This window comes from Thalassophryne amazonica, chromosome 15, assembly GCF_902500255.1.
Source record: "Thalassophryne amazonica chromosome 15, fThaAma1.1, whole genome shotgun sequence".
In the NCBI taxonomy this organism is placed as follows: Eukaryota; Metazoa; Chordata; class Actinopteri; order Batrachoidiformes; family Batrachoididae; genus Thalassophryne; species Thalassophryne amazonica.
Genome location: NC_047117.1, coordinates 86,775,529 through 86,797,024, shown reverse-complemented (window position 1 = coordinate 86,797,024; position 21,496 = coordinate 86,775,529). Strand labels below are relative to the sequence as shown.

The following is a 21,496-nucleotide window of genomic DNA, read 5'->3' as shown; positions in this document are numbered from 1 at the left end:
AGACGACCCCCAAACTCTGAGTTCAAGCCACAGTTCACAGTGAAGACAGTGAAGCATGGTGGTGCAAGCATCATGATATGGGCATGTTTCTCCTACTATGGTGTTGGGCCTATACGAATATCGCATACCAGGTATCATGGATCAGTTTGGATATGTCAAAATACTTGAAGAGGTCATGTTGCCTTATGCTGAAGAGGACATGCCCTTGAAATGGGTGTTTCAACAAGACAATGACCCCAAGCACACTAGTAACCGAGCAAAATCTTGGTTCCAAACCAATAAAATTAATGCCTCGCAGATGTGAAGAAATCATGAAAAACTGTGGTTATACAACTAAATACTAGTTTAGTGATTCACAGGATTGCTTAAAAAGCAGTTTGAACATAATAGTTTTGAGTTTGTAGCGTCAACAGCAGATGCTACTATTATTGTGAAAACCCCCTTTTCTACTTTTTTTTTTACTAATAGCCCAATTTCATAGCCTTAAGAGTGTGCATATCATGAATGCTTGGTCTTGTTGGATTTGTGAGAATCTACTGAATCTACTGGTACCTTGTTTACCATGTAACAATAAGAAATATACTCAAAAACTGGATTAATCTTTGTAGTCACATAGCACTAATATTATTCTGAACACTACTGTATGTGATTCATCAGGCGCCATACTCTCTTGACATGACTCCTTTTGATTTTTTTTCTTTTCCCCAAGATCAAAAAACACTAAAAGGGACTCAATTTGAGTCACAAGAAGACATCATGTGGAACATGACAGCCCAGATGATCATGATTCCAAAAGAGAACTTCCCGAAATGCTTCAATCAATGGCAGAACCTCTGGCTGAAGTGTGTGCAGTCCCAAAGAGACTACGTTGAAGTGAATTAAAATTTCAGACTCCCAGGTTAGTAACTGTATTTTTCACAGCCAAAAGTTGGATACTTTTTGAATGCACCTTGTATGTTAGTCATATGAAAAAGAGAACAGATAGGTCTTTAGTCTACATCTGAATGACTCCCCATATTCAGACTGTTTTATGCCAGCAGGCAGATTGTTCCACAGATTATCAAGTGCAAGATAAGAAAAAGCTCTGTGACCTGATGACTTTTTTAAACCTTTGGAACACACAATAATCCCTGATCCTGAGAATGCAGTGCTTGATCCGGTACATAAGGTTTGATTAGATTAGCTGTATAATGAGGTGCTAATCCATGGAGGATTTTGTATGTTAGTAACAAAACCTTAAAATCTGATCTGACTTGGACAGGAAGCCAGTGGAGGAGGGTGAAATCAGGGAAATATGATCAAAATTTCTTCTTGGCAGAGGTATGCACTGTAATCACTGTCATTCTATTTTTTTTTTTTTTTTTTTGTCAAGCATTTTGCAATTAACAAACAGTGCAACTTGTTTGAAAGACCAAAAAGTGTTTTTGCATACAGATGACCAGTAGAAGGTGACAAAGATGTTTCAAATCAAAAAAGTGGGAATTATTTTTGATTGTTTCTGAGAAAAGGTACTTTAAGAAGTCAGTGTTTTTGTAAGATCTGTGTGAATGTTTTTTATGCATCAGACTGTGTCTGGTGTTGGTGCATTGCAGTTTAAGAAGAAACAAGTCCACACGTATCTGGTTGTGGGTCCACGATGATCACAGACACAAACACATCAACACTGTTCTGTTATCTGCTGTTTCCTCTGAATTAAAGTATCAGTTATCTGTATGTTCATCATTTTACCGTGAACTGTGGAATCATAGGTTTAAAAAAATTCACTCATGTTGACATGTGAGTCATTAGAATATGGGGCGGTGCAATGTGAAGCATGTGTGTGTGTGTGTGTGTGTGTGTGTGTGTGCTTAAAACCAGCAGAGCTGCAGAAAGTAACCCAACAGGAGGGATGAGTGTGTGAGAGAAAGAAGACGGAAGAGGAATTGACTATGATAAAACATTCAGTGGTTCTCTTTTAACGAGTCGGTAAGTGTCACCTAAAGCTTGATCTGGTGATTGAATGATTATTGTTTCATCCATTGATTCAGATTACAGTAATCCATGGTTATGATGTTGCTCTTGATTTTTTTATTAACTGTTTTAATGCTTGTGTTCAAACTTTTAGTTTTATAGAATATTTGCCTATGCAGGTGGAGTTTGTTTGTTTATAAAGTTTTAATTCACTGTTTTCACTTTTATAGCATGTTGTCACTCAGCAGGGCACCACTATTTATATGATACTGACCCACATTCAACGTGTGCCAACTGGGCTGGGTGTGGATCTAGAAACAGTTGCTCAAACACAAACAACTGAAACACATTGTATTATTATAGTATTTCAGGTGGTACGAAAACGTAAAGTTTAATATCTATAATATTGCATAAATCGCCCCTCAATCACACCTTTCAGTATAATCAATCAATCAATCAATTTTTTTATATAGCGCCAAATCACAACAAACAGTTGCCCCAAGGCGCTTTATATTGTAAGGCAAGGCCATACAATAATTATGTAAAACCCCAACGGTCAAAACGGCCCCCTGTGAGCAAGCACTTGGCTACAGTGGGAAGGAAAAACTCCCTTTTAACAGGAAGAAACCTCCAGCAGAACCAGGCTCAGGGAGGGGCAGTCTTCTGCTGGGACTGGTTGGGGCTGAGGGAGAGAACCAGGAAAAAGACATGCTGTGGAGGGGAGCAGAGATCAATCACTAATGATTAAATGCAGAGTGGTGCATACAGAGAAAAAAGAGAAAGAAACAGTGCATCATGGGAACCCCCCAGCAGTCTACGTCTATAGCAGCATAACTAAGGGATGGTTTAGGGTCACCTGATCCAGCCCTAACTATAAGCTTTAGCAAAAAGGAAAGTTTTAAGCCTAATCTTAAAAGTAGAGAGGGTGTCTGTCTCCCTGATCTGAATTGGGAGCTGGTTCCACAGGAGAGGAGCCTGAAAGCTGAAGGCTCTGCCTCCCATTCTACTCTTACAAACCCTAGGAACTACAAGTAAGCCTGCAGTCTGAGAGCGAAGCGCTATATTGGGGTGATATGGTACTACGAGGTCCCTAAGATAAGATGGGACCTGATTATTCAAAACCTTATAAGTAAGAAGAAGAATTTTAAATTCTATTCTAGAATTAACAGGAAGCCAATGAAGAGAGGCCAATATGGGTGAGATATGCTCTCTCCTTCTAGTCCCCGTCAGTACTCTAGCTGCAGCATTTTGAATTAACTGAAGGCTTTTTAGGGAACTTTTAGGACAACCTGATAATAATGAATTACAATAGTCCAGCCTAGAGGAAATAAATGCATGAATTAGTTTTTCAGCATCACTCTGAGACAAGACCTTTCTGATTTTAGAGATATTGCGTAAATGCAAAAAAGCAGTCCTACATATTTGTTTAATATGCGCTTTGAATGACATATCCTGATCAAAAATGACTCCAAGATTTCTCACAGTATTACTAGAGGTCAGGGTAATGCCATCCAGAGTAAGGATCTGGTTAGACACCATGTTTCTAAGATTTGTGGGGCCAAGTACAATAACTTCAGATTTATCTGAGTTTAAAAGCAGGAAATTAGAGGTCATCCATGTCTTTATGTCTGTAAGACAATCCTGCAGTTTAGCTAATTGGTGTGTGTCCTCTGGCTTCATGGATAGATAAAGCTGGGTATCATCTGCGTAACAATGAAAATTTAAGCAATACCGTCTAATAATACTGCCTAAGGGAAGCATGTATAAAGTGAATAAAATTGGTCCTAGCACAGAACCTTGTGGAACTCCATAATTAACTTTAGTCTGTGAAGAAGATTCCCCATTTACATGAACAAATTGTAATCTATTAGACAAATATGATTCAAACCACCGCAGCGCAGTGCCTTTAATACCTATGGCATGCTCTAATCTCTGTAATAAAATTTTATGGTCAACAGTATCAAAAGCAGCACTGAGGTCTAACAGAACAAGCACAGAGATGAGTCCACTGTCCGAGGCCATAAGAAGATCATTTGTAACCTTCACTAATGCTGTTTCTGTACTATGATGAATTCTAAAACCTGACTGAAACTCTTCAAATAGACCATTCCTCTGCAGATGATCAGTTAGCTGTTTTACAACTACCCTTTCAAGAATTTTTGAGAGAAAAGGAAGGTTGGAGATTGGCCTATAATTAGCTAAGATAGCTGGGTCAAGTGATGGCTTTTTAAGTAATGGTTTAATTACTGCCACCTTAAAAGCCTGTGGTACATAGCCAACTAACAAAGATAGATTGATCATATTTAAGATCGAAGCATTAAATAATGGTAGGGCTTCCTTGAGCAGCCTGGTAGGAATGGGGTCTAATAAACATGTTGATGGTTTGGATGAAGTAACTAATGAAAATAACTCAGACAGAACAATCGGAGAGAAAGAGTCTAACCAAATACCGGCATCACTGAAAGCAGCCAAAGATAACGATACGTCTTTGGGATGGTTATGAGTAATTTTTTCTCTAATAGTTAAAATTTTGTTAGCAAAGAAAGTCATGAAGTCATTACTAGTTAAAGTTAATGGAATATTCAGCTCAATAGAGCTCTGACTCTTTGTCAGCCTGGCTACAGTGCTGAAAAGAAACCTGGGGTTCTTCTTATTTTCTTCAATTAGTGATGAGTAGAAAGATGTCCTAGCTTTACGGAGGGCTTTTTTATAGAGCAACAGACTCTTTTTCCAGGCTAAGTGAAGATCTTCTAAATTAGTGAGACGCCATTTCCTCTCCAACTTACGGGTTATCTGCTTTAAGCTACGAGTTTGTGAGTTATACCACGGAGTCAGACACTTCTGATTTAAAGCTCTCTTTTTCAGAGGAGCTACAGCATCCAAAGTTGTCTTCAATGAGGATGTAAAACTATTGACGAGATACTCTATCTCCCTTACAGAGTTTAGGTAGCTACTCTGCACTGTTGGTATATGGCATTAGAGAACATAAAGAAGGAATCATATCCTTAAACCTAGTTACAGCGCTTTCTGAAAGACTTCTAGTGTAATGAAACTTATTCCCCACTGCTGGGTAGTCCATCAGAGTAAATGTAAATGTTATTAAGAAATGATCAGACAGAAGGGAGTTTTCAGGGAATACTGTTAAGTTTTCTATTTCCATACCATAAGTCAGAACAAGATCTAAGATATGATTAAAGCGGTGGGTGGACTCATTTACTTTTTGAGCAAAGCCAATAGAGTCTAATAATAGATTAAATGCAGTGTTGAGGCTGTCATTCTCAGCATCTGTGTGGATGTTAAAATCGCCCACTATAATTATCTTATCTGAGCTAAGCACTAAGTCAGACAAAAGGTCTGAAAATTCACAGAGAAACTCACAGTAACGACCAGGTGGATGATAGATAATAACAAATAAAACTGGTTTTTGGGACTTCCAATTTGGATGGACAAGACTAAGAGACAAGCTTTCAAATGAATTAAAGCTCTGTCTGGGTTTTTGATTAATTAATAAGCTGGAATGGAAGATTGCTGCTAATCCTCCGCCCCGGCCCGTGCTACGAGCATTCTGACAGTTAGTGTGACTCGGGGGTGTTGACTCATTTAAACTAACATATTCATCCTGCTGTAACCAGGTTTCTGTTAGGCAGAATAAATCAATATGTTGATCAATTATTATATCATTTACCAACAGGGACTTAGAAGAGAGAGACCTAATGTTTAATAGACCACATTTAACTGTTTTAGTCTGTGGTGCAGTTGAAGGTGCTATATTATTTTTTCTTTTTGAATTTTTATGCTTAAATAGATTTTTGCTGGTTATTGGTGGTCTGGGAGCAGGCACCGTCTCTACGGGGATGGGGTAATGAGGGGATGGCAGGGGGAGAGAAGCTGCAGAGAGGTGTGTAAGACTACAACTCTGCTTCCTGGTCCCAACCCTGGATAGTCACAGTTTGGAGGATTTAAGAAAATTGGCCAGATTTCTAGAAATGAGAGCTGCTCCATCCAAAGTGGGATGGATGCCGTCTCTCCTAACAAGACCAGGTTTTCCCCAGAAGCTTTGCCAATAATCTATGAAGCCCACCTCATTTTTTTTTATAATTATAATGCATGCAGTATAATCCTTAATTTGTCATTTTTGTGTATTGTATTACTGGAATGTATTCTTTTATTATAAGAAATGATTTAGTTTGCTGTTTTGATTCCTGGGAAAGGCATATATAAATCGTCATTCTAATAATAATAATAATATTACTACTACTACTACTACTAATAATAATAATAATAATAATAATGATTATTATTATTGTGTAGCACGGCAGGAGTGGTGGACATGTGGTTCGTGCACTTGGTTTCAGTGTGGAAGGTTCCTGGTTCAAACCTCACCTCTGCCACGTTTCTCCATGTAATGTGGAGTTGTATCAGGAAGAGCTTCCAGTGTAAAACTTGTGCCAAATCAACATACAGACCCTCCTTGGATCAGCTGTGGCAACCCCTAATGACAAGGGAGCAGCTGAAGGGTCTTACTTACTATTGTGCAGCATGGTGGCTTACTGGTTAGCACTGTTGCCTCACAGCAAGAAGGTTGTGGGTTCAATTCCCGCCTGTGGCCTTTATGTGTGGAGATTTGCCCAGTCTCACATTTTTTTTCATGCTCTCGTCACAAAATGAGTAAAATTTTTGCGATTTTTTTTTTTTACTCACTATTACTAATCCTACTCCTTCCCCCAACCCTAACCATAACCACCCCGACCCCCCTGCTTCACTTTTAATTTTGTGCAGCCATCACAGAATGTATTTCAATGAATTTGTGCTGCCATGATGAAAATGAGGCACTTCTCATCACAATATATTACAAACCAATAGATTAATGTATATTTCGTGCTGCTGAATCATGACTTGTGGTGAGACCAGGTTGGGAGTTTGCATGTTCTCTCCATGTCTGCATGGGTTCTCTCTTTGTGCTCCAGTTTTCTCTCACATCCAAAGACATGTACGTTAAGTGAATTGACCATAGGTGTGCATGCAGGTGGGAATGTGTTTGTCTATATGTGGCCCTGCGATAGACTGGCGTCCTGTTCAGGGTGTACCCTGCCTTATATATATATATATATATATATATATATATATATATATATATATATATATATATATATATATATATATATATATATATATATATAGTGTGTGTGTGTGTGGAAAATTTAATTATTAGATATTTGTAGTAAAATGCTAATTAATGCTCCACTTAATGCACACTTCTAAATGATGATATTGTCTTAAAAATGAGAACATGAAGGGTGAAATCTATCATGATTCCAAGATTCACTGTTTTAACGTGTTCACCTTAGTCGGGTCATCAGCCACTGGGGTTGCCACAGCAGATCTGGGTTGTTGATTTGGCACAAGTTTTATGCCGGATGTCCTTCCTGACACAAATCCACATTACATGGATAGTGGTCAGAGGTGGTTTTGAACCAGCAACTTTCTGCTTGGCTTCCACTCCTGTCCAGCCTTTCAATCTATTAATAAATAAAGGTAAAACTTACATGTGTTTACTGGTTTATCATAAACCATCTTCAGAGGTGCATACTGCCACCTACTGTATGAGAGTGTGTGGAATCATGACAGTTATTCCAAGTCAATACTAACTTGAGAACTTGAGACAACAACATTAAATAATCAAAACTTTCAAAAAATGTCTTAACACTGTTAGGAAATGACACAAGGTTGATAGTTTGTAGCACCATCATCCAGCACTTCCAAAATACTGACTTAATTCAAATGTTGATACACGGCTGAATCTTGGGCTTTGCTATGACTACAAAATACAGTTTCTTTTTTCCAAATGTAAATGACAGAATATTGCTACTTCATTAACAATTTTACTTTCCCAATTGTTGTGTACCCCTCAGTTTAGGTTCATATGCCTGAACAAATGAAGCCGCACTGCTACTATTACACATTTATTTACAGCAGTTTTAAGAACAACCGTCTTGTCTCTTTTCATTCTTCCTACTTCTGTGCTGCAGCTGGCGCAGCCACAACCTGTTATATTGGCACATTCTTCTTGGACGTTCCACATTCTGTGTACTCCCAGGATTGTCCACAGCTTGGTCCATTTTTACCAAAACCTGAGGAACATCATTCTGCTCATTTTGAGGACCAGTGGGTAGGAGTTCACCTGTAATGCCCTTTGACTCATTCCCTGCATCATTCTGTATTCACATTTGTTCTCTTTTCTTCCAATAATTGATTCACATGTCATTTTATGCAATTTCCATTTACTGACATCAGGTACATAACCAAAACCTGGGTATTTTCACCATTCACTCATTTTCCCCTCCCCTGTAGTTTTGAACCTGGACTGCTTGTTCCACAGAAAGAACTCCTGAGTCCACCCTTTGCATTGGACTGCTTCTGTACATGTCGAGCCTGGATAGTCTGAGTGGAATTTGCTTTTAGTAAAGACAACTTGGTGCAGACCTGTCTTTCCAGAAAAAGTCCTGCTGGTGTCTTCCCAGTTGTCATGTGTGGCATATTTCAGTATCCAAACAAGAAATATGCAATACAGTGTTGCAATGACATGCCACCAAGTGCTCTGCTCTTGGCTAAGGACCTTTTAAAATTTTGTACCAGCATCTCTGCCAAACCATTTGAGGCTGGATGGTAGGCTGGAGTTTTGATATGCTTCACAGCATTCAATTTCAGAAATGTCTCAAATTCACTTCCAGTGGATTGAGGTCCGTTATCAGTTACCACCTCTTTAGGCAACCCATAAGCAGAAAACAAGTTCCACAAAACTTCCATTGTTTTGCACGTGGTAGTTGTCTGCACATGTATGATTTCAGGACATAGGGGGTATGTATCCATCACAACAAGAAATATTTGCTTTTTGGACTCTGCAAAATCAAGGTGTTTCCTATGGACCTGATGCCCACTTCCATGTGTGTATTGGTGCTGTAGCACGAACACTACGCTCATGTTTGCAGAAATCACACTGGTTTACTTCCATCTCAATATCCTGATCATAAGAAGGCCACTACATTAAGCTTCTAGCCAAAGACTTCATATTTACCATGCCCCAGTGGCTTTTGTGTAGCTCTTAAAGTAACCTCTGTACCAGACTTTTTGGAATGACTACTCTGAGTCTCCAAAGTAGGTAATCATCTTCCACAGTCAAATCAAATTTTCATCTCACATACGGCTGAAAAGGGCAACACGGTGGATTAGTGGTTAGCACTGTTGCGTCACAGTGAGAAGGTCATGGGTTCAATTCCTGCCTGTGGCCTTTCTGTATGGAGTTTGCATGTTCTCCCCGTGTTTGCGTGGGTTTCCTCCGGATGCTCCGGTTTCCTCCCACATCAAAGACATGCGGAATGGGTGGATTGGAATCTTTAAAATTGTCCTTAGGTGTGCGAGTGGGTGTGAATGTGTTTGTTTGTCTGTTTGTGGCCCCCGCGACCCTAGATTGGACTAAGTGGTTGAAGATGAGTGTGTGTGTGTGTGTGTGTGTGTGTGTGTGTGTGTGTGTGTGTGTGTGTGTGTGTGTGTGTGTGTGTGTGTGTGTGTGTGTGTGTGTGTGTGTGTGTGTGTATATACGGCTGAAAAGCCTCATCTGACACGTTTTGGCCAACCTGACAAAACATATTATTTCACCTTTGCCATTGTGGCTGAAATCTGTCGATTTCAGCTGCAATCTGCTGAGTGGTTATAGGAAGACTCTCAAGGTAAAAGACCTTGGAAAATCTTTATCTGCTACCGGCAGTCTGGATAAGGCAACTACATTTCCATGTTGTTCTGACGGTTTGTACTTGTTTTCATAGGAGTATGGAGCTAAAATCAAGGACCATCTCTGCATCTGAGCTATTCCAGAACTCCTGTCTTTGGAGCTAAGACTTTTAACAATGGCATGTGATCACTGACAAAGTAAACTTACTTCCAAACAAATACTCATTAAATTTCATCACTCCAAAAACTAAGCCTAAAGCTTCTTTTTCAATTTGTGAGTAGTTCTTCTCTTCTTCTTTAGCATTCTAGAAGTAAAACAATTGTTTTTTTTTTTTCTTCCATCTGGTATTTGGAGAGAAATCACTGCCGTGATACCTTCTGGTGAAGCATCACATGCCAGTAATAGTGGCAGAGTGTACTAGCACTGTTTGACATCAGCTGCTTTTTCACTTTCTCAAAAAGCCTTTTTACATGATTCTGTCCACTCCCACTTGACATCTTTGCATAGCAATCCAGTCACCAGTGCAATCAATGTTGACAAATTTTGTATGAACTTTCCATAGTAGCTCAACAGAGAGAGAAATGATCTCAACTCAGACGCAGTACTTGGTGATTTTTACAATTGCCTCACATTTTTCTTGCACGTCACAGTTCACAGTGTTCAAAAAGTGCATTTATTGTTGTTTCCTCACAGCCTTTTTAGAACTTCTTCCAAGTTTTTCATGTGTTGTTCTCTGTTCTGTCTAGTGATCAATATGTCATCTAAATAACATATTACGCCATCTAACCCCTGTAGAACTTGAAACATCAGTTTCTGGATGATGGCAGGTGCATTGGCAACTCCATAAGGCAGTCTTACCAAGTTAGACAACTTGGTAAATCTGTCACCTTCTGCCAACTTTGTGAACAGGTCTTGTGGTTTTGGTGTGGGGTACTGACCTACCTTCAACCAAAGGTTTATGGAAACTTTGTAATCTCCACATATCCTGACAGAATTGTCCATTTTTGGCATGTTTACATTGGGTGCGGCCTGTTTACTATGTTCACTATAGCTAAAAGGTGTAATAACCCCACTGGTTTCCATCATACTTAACTGTGCTTCTACTGCATCTTTTAGTGCATAAGGCACAGGGTGATGTTTACAAAATGTGTGAATGCCCCCCGGTGCAATATGTAGTTTAGCTTTGATGTCTTTCACTTTTCCCAGGCTAGGTTTGAACATCTCTGGATAACACCCACAAAGCTGTTCTGCACTCTCTGGTGCCACTCGGTTTACAAAAGCCCAATCCAGACCAATCCAGTTTTAACCTTTTAACCTTATACACCAGGTTTAGGTGGAGTTGCACTGTGCTGCATATGCTGGAATGGGCAAATAAATAATAAAAAGTTTGCTGGAATGGCTGCGTCTGACGAATGTTGTGCACATGGGGAAGCTTGGCCCACTGCCATCAAAGTTCAGCAGCAAAAAGAGTCCAGTAGTATCAATAAAATCTAGCAATGCAGGTATATACTGATAAAAAAAAACCTAAATGCATTTTTTGCTGGACTGTACACCAGAAGGTGATCACTAACCATGAAGAGGCAAAATGTTCAGCACTTTTCCTCCAGCTCTGTTTGATAGAAGCAAGTTTTAGAACTCTGTCATTTTCTTGTGCGTCGTCAGTCTTTTGTGCGCACTGTGGATGGAGAGCTCCTGGGCTCTCTGCTGGCCAGCAGCGTGTGCACTACCGACAACTTCGCTGACAGTGGCGCACATGTGCAGCAGCTCATTCAGCTGTTATGAACACACACATGAGCAATCATTTCATCACCTGTTCTACACACGCACATGTGCATCCATACAATCATTTATTCTCCTTCAGCTGCTTCACTCTGGATGCATCCCTGCCTGTTTGTCTGCCCCATAATTTTAAATTGGAATCATAATGCAGTACACTGCATTACGCATCTCTACGTCAGCCTGGTGTGAAAGGGTCTGGCGTGTGCTCAGCACATCTCTGCTCTGTGTCCGTACACATGTGCTAACAGTCTGTCATGTGTGTGACACACACGTCCCTCCTGCCGGTGCGATCTCCTGCTGGGAAAGAGAGGACGAGCGACGATGTGACTGCCGGCTTTGACCCATATGGTGTGAGTCCGGTCCATACGTTGGTTGTACTCCAGAATGATGAAGCTTCACTGGAACTATTATACATTCATTTACAGCAGTTTTTAAGAACAGCTGTCTTGTCTCTTTGCTTTCCTCCTACTTCTGCACTGTGGCTAGCACAGCCACAAGCTCTTATATTGGCGCCTAGCGCTTCTGCAGGAAACCCTTGTTTCTGCAGTCACAGAAGGTTCGAGATACCACACCAATGTGATATGTATAGAACAGCAACTGATGAAGAAAAATAAGGCAAGTATTTGTTGGTTGGAATCAATGCTTACAAGATCGGAACTAATGGTGATCACTTGTAGAGTCTCTACAAGAGTCAAGACATAAGTCAGACTACCAGAGGAAGAAATTTAGCTGAGGAAGTTTCTGCGATTAGAAGCGAAACGTCCTTGTGTCAAGCAACCCAGTCCAGTCGAATATTCAAGCTTCTCTACTATCTTCATAAAAACACTGTCAGCATTAAAATACGATGAAGCACCTGAAACTCTCTGAACAGTGGATGGCTTGAATCTGCCAAAATTCTTGTTGCCAGATTCAAAGACCTGACAGATAAAGTTGTCAGGTCACTTAAAGGTGTGAGCACAATTTTGCTGGATTCTTTAATAATACTCTGCAGCTTGTTTCTGTTCTTGAGGGATGGCAGGCCTCACCAGAATACCAAGGAGAAGGTCAGGACTGATTCAATAAAACAACTTCATAAAAACACTGTCAACATTAAAAATACTATGAAGCACCTGAAACCCTCTGCCAACATTCTTGTTGCCAGATTCAAAGACCTGACATCAGATAAAGTTGTCAGGTCACATAAACACTGTTAACATTAAAAAATACGTAGCTTACGCAGGAAGTACATCCATCAATTTATTTTTTTCTTACAGACATCATCCACCTGGGTTTCAAAGGTCAACTTACCCATGAGGGTGCCCAATTATTCATACTGCTGAACGACTGCTACTGGATGATTGATTCTTCCTAATCTCAATGACCATCATTTGTTTTGAGTGCATTGATATCTAGAAAGGGAAACCTACACCAGTCTATGAAATCAGACACAAAAGAACCACGGTCCTGGTCACCAGCCTTCAGCAGTGACACTATGACTGAGTAATCTGCAAATTTAATGACATGAAGCCCCTCATGCTGGATCGGGCACGTTTGTGTACAGAACCAACAAAAGGGGTGATAGGATGCACCCCTGCAGTGATCCAGTGGAAGCCATGAGAATGTCAGATAATCTGACATTTACTTCAAGAAATTGATCAACCAACAGATCAGCCTGGGCTCAGTATTACATGCACAACTTAACCTGTCTGCCAAAATGTGGGGGCTGAATGCAGTTTAAAGCTGAGGAACTCTCAAAAACACCAGCCTCAACAAACAGTTTGCACCTTTTAGATGTGTCAGGATCAGGTTCAGCAGGCTGCCAGTATTATCATCAACACCCCTTTCTGACGAGTTGCCAAACTGACATGGATATGAATTGGACATGTCACATTTGATATTCAGAGAAGTATCAAATATATCTCTTTGCACTCTATTGCCAGCTGAACAAAGGAGTGTTCAGATTGCAGGATTGTTGAAGCAGCTCAGTCGTAGAGAGCGGAGCGTGTGAACATTCTACTCTCTGAAGGTACTTCGCTGTTTCACAAGGGGAAGAGTGATGTGGCTTATCTTTATTAAAAGTGTTTGTATCAGTCTAAATGCAGATTAGATTATTCTGCTGTTAGATGAGGAAAAAAGCACCAAACCATTATTAGATCACTGTTGTTGCTGCGGTAAGATATTTATAAAAACCTTTGGTTATTCAATATCATCTGAGAAGATGAGCAATTGTAGGTAAATAGCAACAAATGCAAATGTAAATCCCCACCTCATTGATCAGAATCATAAAGAATGTTGTCTTTTGGTGGAAGTATGTCCTCTGAGTGCAACTCTCATTTCAGATCTCCTTCTGACACTCCAGTTCTCTTTTATTCCTTAAGATTCTTTGTAAATTCCAGTAAATTCTTTACACCAAAAAACAGTGTAAAAAACAGTGGATCTATATTTTTGAAATTTCTCCAGTTTATTGTACCTAAATTTATTAGTGTATCTCAAAGTATATTTGTAATTTAAGGGTTCAACTATATTATAGATATACTTTGAGGAAAAACGAATACAGTGTGTAATGAATTAGAGCAATTTTTTAAAAGTTGAATCTATATTCAGTTTGTCAGTGTGCTTCAGATTTTAAAGGCGTTAATGACAAACATTTTTCAAGTTGAAAATAGTCATTTGTGAGCTTGTTAAACATAATTCACAATATTTCTAGCTCTACAGTTAATTGTTGCTTCTCGTACAACAAAAATCATATTTTTTGTTGCATGAGAAACTTTTGTAAAGTCCAGAGAAAAGCAGTCAGTCAGTCAGTCAGTCACTGCTGCATCACCAGTGTATTTGCTGCAGACGTGACACGTCCTGGTGTCGCCTTGGCAACCAGCGTCAGATCTGTATGACATCATGTTTGACTGTTCTGGTGTTTATGTTCAAAACAAAATTTAAATTCTTTACGCTAAACTCACAGTGATGAGATGACACTCCATGTTTCCAGTGTAATTCTTGCGTTTATTCTTAAGTTGTTGCTTCCCGCCCCCTCAAAAAAAAAAAAAAACAACATGGAAAAAAATTTGTAAAATTACAGTTTTAATTTTGTGTATATCCTGACACTTTTTCCCCCTCTTATTTATTTATTTATTGTAGTCAAAAAGAAAAAGAGGAGAGGGAGGAATGAAAAGAAAAATAGTTGAAATTCCTGATCAGGACAGGTTATCCGTCTCAGTCCTCCAGGCTGCACATCCCTTTGATCTGCCAACAATTCAGAGTCAATAGATACCAGAGCAAATTTAAGCTCCTTCATGGCAGCTCTCTCTGTCTCTCTCTCTCTCTGTCTCTCTCTCTCACTCACTCTCTCTCTCTCTCTCTCTCTCTCTCTCTCTCTCTCTCTCCATTTTGCACACTTTGCCACTGGACCTGCTTTTCTGTTTGAATGCTTTTTAATTAGTTTATTCGACTCGTCTCGGCACAGTAACTCTCATCTTCTAAGACAACTAGTTTCACTCAGTGACACAAGTGTGACATGTGGCCCAACAAGTCACTGAGATTTTCCCAACACAAAGGCCAAAAGAAACAGCACTTCCAGCAGTGAGCTTAAGCACACAAGAGTATAATTTATGTTGCTGTTGTGAGCCGACTTTCTCTGTCTAACCCGGGTTCGGCTCCACATATCGACATGCGGCTGCAGCTTTATTGATGGCAGAGGCATTCTGGGCAGTGCACCATAAATGCACTCGTAGCCTTAGAAGATGTGGACATAATAGAGAGAGAGAGCAAAGGTGTGTCTCAGCCAAGAGGACTAGGAGGACTGTTGTCTCTCTTAAGTAGGTAAACACAGACTGTGATCGTGACATCAGCTCTGATGTCAGTCTTTATGTTCTCCAACATTCTTTCACTACTAACACGCAATTACCGGATGGCTGGTATGTGGTCAGACCATAAGAACAAACTTTCAAATGCTGTTTGCCGGAAAGCAACAGTATAAAGTCCAGGAAATGTGGTTTATAACCTCTGCCAACAAAGTTGGAGGAGGTTATGGTTTCGCCCTTGTTTGTTTGCTTGCCTGTTTTTCTGTTTGTCTGTTTGCGAACAGCCTGGAGCCCACAGTTTTTCATGCATCGTTATGAAATTTTTATTGAAGATTCATATCCTGATAGGCAAGAAATGATTCAACATTCAAGGTCAAAGATCAAAGTCAGGAAAAATCTCAGAAAAACTGGAAAAATTCCTATCCTTAACACTGGATGTATTATCAAAAATTCATAACTGTTAAAAAAAGATCAAATTTCTTTCAGATTTGAGAGTGTTATGTAGGATGGTATCCTTTATCGACTGACAAAGTTTGATCCGGATCTGATGCGGATTACAGATTTTGTGATACTAGGGGAGCTATGACCACTACCTTTGCACCACCTCCCCCAGGACTAAACCAAACCAACTTTTTTAGGTTCCTTAGATGACCCCAAAACACAATCAGGATGTTCCCAAAAATAAAAACTGGCCTCAAGCCAGTTATCCAAGATGGTGTCCAAGATGGCCACCAAAATAGTTTTTTTTCCACTAAAATACTTTTAAACAACATATAAACAACTTCATAGTATGTATTTTAATGATAAGGGTCTATTGGTGGCCATTTTGGACGCCATTTTGAATCTTAAACCCATGAATGAATTTAGTTTAGGCACAAATGAGTTTGCTGTGACCTGCAATGGTCTTTCCATTGAATCTCTGTGATATTTAAGTTGTTTATACGTTGTTTAAAGATGTTTTAGTGAAAACCCCACTATGGTGGTCATCTTGGACGCCATAGTGGCTAACTGGCTTGAGGCCAGTTTTTATTTTTGGGAACATCCTGATTGTGTTTTGGGGTCACCTGAGGAACCTAAAAAAGTTGGTTTGGTTTAGTCCTGGGGGGGGGTTGGGGTGCAAAGGTAGGCTAGTGGTCGTAGCTCCCCTAGTATGACCATTTAAATTGAAAACCCCATTTATTGTATATTTTACATTACAGTGATCCCTCGCTATATCGCGGTTTACCTTTCGCGGCCTCGCAGTTTTGCGTATTTTTTTTGCTGCAATTTTGCATGCTTCTTCTTCTTCTTTTTTTTTTAACAGCACATTGTGTTTTGCGTCCTCATCAGGCAGGCCGGTCGGCATCACCGCGATTGCTCTCACTGCCTCTGATGCGCTTACCAAGTCTGCGGGCTCGGTAAACGCCGCAGCAGGCCACTCACACCGCTCCACTGTCTGCTGTGCAGAGTTGCCGCCAAAGTCTGGCAACAGGTCCAGAGACTACACTCGCTGTTTTGATGCAGAGCGCTCCAGCAGCCTGCAAGGATAGAATTCTTGCGGAAAAATCCGCAGCGTCTCACGGTCTTGGTAACCGCAGCCGCAGAGCTCCGTGGCCACTGAGAGAAGTTTGTATCTTTTTAATGACTTGGATTCTTTGCGGGTCCCGCATCCGTCCCACAACGGTAACACCGGAGGCAGTGAGCGAAGAAAGAGCACGCGCATTGTGTTCTGCGTGTGTCTGTTTATAAGAATCTTCTCGCCCAGAAGAAAAAAGAGCGCCAACAACTACCCATAACTGTGTTCTTCACTCGGAAATAGACACCTGCACCGAGGTTTGACTCAGTGGAAAAGATGCGACAGCGGAACGACGCCACGATGAAAAGGCGCGGTCAGAGGAACTGTGAAATAATGGTCAGTCAATATTAATAATTTCTTATGGGGCCAACGTCGTAGGTTGATCGTTAAAATTAAATTCGTTAGTTCTAAAAGCCATCATAATTATTTATAGGAAAACTTTCTATTTTTATTTTTCAAACAAATGTTTGGGCCTGAAAACAGGTTTTGATCTTTGGTTTCATTCTATAATACTGGACTTATTTTTCTACTAAGGTTTGAACTTTGAGAGTGTTTACACAGGAGAGAAAAGTGAGAAAATGTTAATGCCTGTTTGAGAAAAGTGTATAAAGTGTGTAGTGAGGAGTTTTACAGCCTTAAAACATCTATAATAATTGTAAAAAATAACGCTGACTACTTCGCGGATTTCACCTATCGCGGGCTATTTTTAGAATGTAACTCCCGCGATAAACGAGGGACCACTGTATATCTTAAACAAACATGTCCCAATCACTGTCATATTTGACAGTGAGGTGTAGACTGGCACTCACTATTGCCTGACAAAGTTTGATCTGGATCTCATCCAGATTGCAGATTTCGGGGTCATGTAAATTTAACATTGAAAACCCCATTTAATGTATATTTTACATTATCTCAATCAAACATGCTCCAATCACTCTCTTATTTGAAAGTAAGGTGCAGACCGGCACTCACTATCGCCTGACAAAGTTTGATCTAGATCTGATATGGACTGTGGATTTTGTGGACATTTGAATTTAATATTGAAAAGCCCATTTGGTGTACATTTTGCATCATATCTCAATCAAAAGTGCCTCAATCACTCTCATTTTTCTATTATGGATTTACCTACACCACTGAAATTGGATGGAGGTTCCAATTTTATGCCTGTTTGTCTATCTTCCAGTTATGTTGTGGTCAGTGGTGTCAAATCACCCTGTTCTGTGGGAGTCCCACAGGGTTCCATTCTCGGGTCAGCTCTTTTCTCCCTTTATATAAATGATCTCCCAGATGCATGCAAAAACACCCATATATAAATGTATGCAGATGATGCAGTGATATACACTCCAGCAAAAATATACAAGAAGCTGGTCACATCCTCACATATGAAATGGCCAAAGTACAAGATTGTCTCTCAAAATCATATCTCCTCTTAAATATTAAAAAGACTATTTGTATGATGTTCTCCAAACAAAATCATAAAATTGTGAAATAATGTGTATTTCTGGGAGGAAAGGAGCTCCAAATGGTACATGAGTTCAAGTACCTTGAAGTGGTTTTTGATACAGCTCTCACTTTTAAGAGTCATGTCAAAAAAAATTCTAAAACTGTTGAATTTAGCCTACATAATTTCAAATACATTCAATCATCACTGTCACTTGAGGCAGCCAGGATGTTTTTGCATGCTATGTTATTTTCACATATAGAGTATTGTTTTACAAACTGGTCTCTCACTAACGAAGTCACATTCAGACAAATTGAATCATTATATGAAAAAGCATCAAAAATATTTGCCAGAAAACCTATTTCATACCACCACTGTCACATTCTGGACACTCACAACCTCCTGAGCTTTGATCATTTCAAATACTTAAATATGCTTGTACTATATACAAAATACTCAATGGACTTGCACCACCACCATTAAAGGAATTTATAAAACTAAAATCTCCTTCTGGCATAGCCACTTGGTCAGTGGTCAGAGGAGACTGTGAAGTGCCTTACAGGTGGACCAAATTTGGGCAATCTGTTCTTTCAGTCAGAGGCTGTAACATCTGGAACAACATCCCACTCTCCATAAGAGAATGTCCCATGTATGTGAATTTTCCTCATTAGATACAGGTCTCCACTGTGGGTTAGGATCTTGTGACCTGCTGCATTTTTAAAAATACACTGTGTTGCTTTTGTAGACAATAACCATGTTTTCATCATGCCATGTTATGTGTGTAGCCTTTTATATTTTTGTGCATTTATGAAGTTTTAATTAATTGTTGTTAATTGTTTAATTTATTGTTGTTGGCATTGTACACATTGTACAAAAGGGTACCATCGATGACATCGATATAAGGCTTTTTGTTGACGTCAGGCTGCATTTCCACCAGCCATCTGTTATTTGCATAAACCAGTTCCCCTTGCTTATCTCCATCTTGTGCAAGTCAAAGCAAGACTGTCCTACTCTGTGAAATCCTGAAAAGCAAGCCCATATGCAACGAGACATACAGTGGGGTAAAAAGTATTTAGTCAGTCCCTGGTTGTGCAAGTTCTCCTACTTAGAAAGATGAGAGAGGTCTGTAATTTTCATTTTAGGTACACTTCAACTATGAGAGACAAAATGAGAAAAAAAAATCCAGAAAATCATATTGTAGGATTTTTAAAGAATTTATTTGTAAATTATGGTTGAAAATAATTATTTGGTCACCCACAAACAAGCAAGATTTCTGGCTCTCACAGACCTGTAACGTCTTCTTTAAGAAGCTCTTCTGTCCTCCACCTGTCACCTGTATTAATGGCATCTGTTGGAACTTGTTATCTGTATGAAAGACACCTATCCACAGGTTCAAACAGTCAGACTCCAAACTCAACCATGGCCAAGACCAAAGAGCTGTCGAAGGACACCAGGAAGAAAACTGTAGATGTGCACCAGGCTGGGAAGAGTGAGTCTACAATAGTCAAGCAGGTTGGTGTGAATAAATCAACTGTGGGAGCAATTGCACAAAAATGGAAGACATACAAGACCATTGATAATCTCCCTCGATCTGGGGCTCCACACAAGATGTCATCCCGTGGGGTCAAAATGATCATGAGGACGGTGAACAAAAATCCCAGAACTACATGGAGGGACCTGATGAATGACCTGCAGAGAGCTGGGACCAAAGTAACAAAGGCTACACACTACGCAGAGAGGGATGCAAATCCTGCAGTGCCAGGCATGTCCGCCTGCTTAAGACAGTACATGTCCAGGCCCGTCTGAAGTTTGCCAGAGAGCATATGGATGATCCAGAAGAGGATTGGGAGAATATCATGTGGTCAGATGAAACCAAAATAGAACTTTTTGGTAAAAACTCAACTCGTAGTGTTTGGAGGAAGAAGAATGTTGAGTTGCATCCCAAGAACACCATATCTACTGTGAAGCATGGGGGTGGAAACATCATGCTTTGGGGCTGTTTTTCTACAAAGGGGACAGGACGACTGATCCGTGTTAAGGGAAGAATGAACCGGGCCATGTATCATGAGATTTTAAGACAAAACCTCCTTTCATCAGTGAGAGCATTGAAGATGCAACGTGGCTGGGTCTTCCAGCATGACAATGATCCCAAACACACCGCTCAGGCAATGAAGGAGTGGCTCCGTTAAAAGCATTTCAAGGTCCTGGAGTGGCCAAGCCAATCTCCAGATCTCAACCCCATAGAAAATTTGTTGAGGGAGTTGAAAGTCCATGTTGCCCAGCGACAGCCCCAAAATATCATTGCTCTAGAGGAGATCTGCATGGAGGAATGGGCCAAAATACCAGCTCCAGTGTGTGCAAACCTGGTGAAGACTTACAGGAAATGTTTGACCTCTGTCAGTGCCAACAAAGATTATGTTACAAAGTATTGAGTTGAACTTTTGTTATTGACCAAATATTTATTTTCCACCATAATTTACAAATAAACTCTTTAAAAATCCTACAATGTGATTTCCTGGATTTTTTTTTTTTCTCATTTTGTCTCTCACAGTTGAAGTGTACCTATGTTGAAAATTACAGACCTCTCTCATCTTCCTAAGTAGGAGAACTTGGACAATCAGGGACTGACTAAATACTTTTTTTGCCCCACTGTAAAATCTAGATAACTTTAAGATGTTTACTTGGTGATTTTACAGTTAAATGTCTAAAACAGCTTTTATTTTTGTAAAAAGCCCTATGACACTAGTAAAGAATTTAGCAAACATATCAGTACAAGATGCACACTGAGCAGGTTTGAGGCAGAGGGTGAAGCGACTAGGATGAGAGTCAGCACCTCCAAATCTGAGACCATGGTCCTCTCTGGAAAAGGGTGGATTGTCCCCATATGGGTTAGGGAAGAGTTATTGTCCCAAGTGGAGGAGTTTAAGTATCTTGGTATCTTGTTCAGGAGTGGGGGTAAGTTAGAGCATGAGGTTGTGAGATGGATTGGAGAAGCGTTTATGTTTTATGGATGCTGTACAGGACTATCGTAGTGAAGATGATGCTGAGCCAGAAGGTGAGACTTAATTTATCAGTCGCACCTGTTAATTTATGAATGATGGAGACCCAAGCAGCAAAAGCAAATCTAATAATGGTTTGATGCTTTTTCCCTTGACAAACAGCTGATGTTCATCTGGTTTTGCACTGACACAAACTGTACTCACTGAAGGAAAAAAAATAGTAAGTCATCCATGTTTGAACTCTCTGTAGTGGCTTCAAGGAAGGGA

At 39.9% G+C, this 21,496-nt stretch overlaps 1 protein-coding gene across 2 annotated transcripts in view; it reads left to right on the top strand.

The window, feature by feature from the left end:
* Window positions 1–1,843: 1,843 nt before the first annotated feature.
* LOC117526997 (prostaglandin D2 receptor 2) overlaps window positions 1,844–21,496 on the top strand; it is a 28,293-nt gene continuing 8,640 nt past the window's right edge. Inside the window, exons 1-2 of one of the 2 annotated variants that reach the window (XM_034189129.1) lie at window positions 1,844–1,965; window positions 7,980–8,119. The gene's annotated coding sequence lies outside the window, so the exon portion shown is untranslated. The remainder of the gene's footprint in view (window positions 1,966–7,979; window positions 8,120–21,496) is intronic. The other variant, XM_034189128.1, reaches the window with a different exon arrangement.